At 42.2% G+C, this 1,795-nt stretch overlaps 1 non-coding gene across 1 annotated transcript; it reads right to left on the reverse strand.

Annotated features, from left to right (window-relative positions):
- Window positions 1-672: 672 nt before the first annotated feature.
- On the reverse strand, window positions 673-745 carry Trnas-cga. The gene has a single exon. It is a non-coding gene; the product is annotated as a tRNA-Ser (tRNA).
- Between the last annotated feature and the right edge of the window lie 1,050 nt (window positions 746-1,795).

Here is a 1,795-nt window from a genome sequence, read left to right on the forward strand (position 1 = left end):
ATTCATTTCTACGTTACCTGTATTGTAAACTTTAGCTCGTTACTGTCTATGCGTTCTAGGAGTGTGAATACGAAGGTTCAGTGATTCTTACTGAGACGTAAGTTCATTTAGAAAAAAAAAGGAAGAAACATATCAAGATTAATGTCGTGATGGACTTCCAATGTAAAATATCCAAGAAATCCCTCTAGTTTCACATCCTGTGTTTTTATTTGTACCCATGTATGCAGAAGTCACCGTTTGACAATGGCCAGTGTGGTGAACCACATTACACTGTGGAGTCCTACATTCTTGTTTTCCACCTTATTAATGTGCAGTGTGAATTGTGTGAAAGGAGAAATGTGAATATGCGCCCATGTACTGGTGGTTGTTATTGAGTTGGGTGTTGGGTGTGTTGTTTTCGCGTCATACTGTGTAAGCGCATTTATATTCATGCTACATATCGCGAGAGTGCGGGACAAACTGGGTCGCATCCCCGGACTGAACAGGGCCACGGGTATCCGGTCTCGCTGCTGGAGGCGGGTTGAAGGTCGTCGCTGATATGGGGAGCACCTGTTTTGTTCGCAGAGAATGTTCCGTAGTTGTCTGAGAGACATTATTGTTATTCAGAATGAGATTTTCACTCTACAGCGGAGTGTGCGCTGATATGAAACTTCCTGGCAGATTAAAACTGTGTGCTCGACCGAGACTCGAACTCGGGACCTTTGCCTTTCGCGGGCAAGTGCTCTACCAACTGAGCTACCCAAGCACGACTCACGCCCCGTCCTCACAGCTTTTTCTTCTGCCAGTACCTCGTCTCCTACCTTCCAAACTTTACAGAAGCTCTGCTGCGAACCTTGCAGAACTAGCACTCCTGAAAGAAAGGATATTGCAGAGACATGGCTTAGCCACAACTGGGCACACAGTTTTAATCTGTCAGGAAGTTTCATTATTGTTATTGTTAGTGTGAGTAACTAGTATGTAAAAGAAATGAAATGGAATGTGTTATTGGCTACGGAACTCTGTATGTGGTTTAGAAGTTCTTCATTATGGTTTCTGTTGTGAAATAAACAGGTTTTCAAGTTCGACCTTCTGTCTTCTAACTGTAGTAGGCTACAGCGAAATTCTGCAGAGTGACGAAGTGAACTGTTGGTGATTTCTCTAAGCTGTGAAGGGGCGCAGTGGATTATCATATATTTCCTCTCGTGTCTGAATTGATGTACAGTGAATTCTTCTACGGAAAGGCTAAAGGTGATTGATACGGAAGGAAGTGTAAAGCAAATAGCTATCGCGACGTCAGTGAAATTTGTGCTTGAGGTTTTGAAGTCATGCAACACTCTGAATCAGACGCAAGAGAATGGTTGTGGCATGGAGAGGAGAGACTGACGGAAAACGGTTTACGAAGAGTTTTTTTTTTCCTGTTTTGCCGCCGTCCACTGAATTATGACTACACATTTCCTCTCACCCGAGCAATGACACGAACAATCACTGAGGCCTAATGTTTTTTTTTAATTTGTGATAAGTTCGTATGGGACCAAACTGCTGAGGTCGTCGGTCCCTAGGCTTACACACAATTTAACCTAATTTAAATTAACTTTGAAACGTCCCCTTAGAAAAATTATTGAATTATTGTGCTGGTAAACCCCTTACGTTTTTTGATTTTCAAACAGCTGAGCAGAACTGAACGTACTCAGACATTTCGCTCTTTACCTATTCTGATCAACACTAAACTGACACACAATATTTTTAGCGCAACGCAATCTGACTTTCAAAAATCCCTACAAAAGAATGGCCCTGACTTAACATTAACCTATACCTT

This window comes from Schistocerca americana, chromosome 6, assembly GCF_021461395.2.
Source record: "Schistocerca americana isolate TAMUIC-IGC-003095 chromosome 6, iqSchAmer2.1, whole genome shotgun sequence".
Taxonomy (NCBI): Eukaryota; Metazoa; Arthropoda; class Insecta; order Orthoptera; family Acrididae; genus Schistocerca; species Schistocerca americana.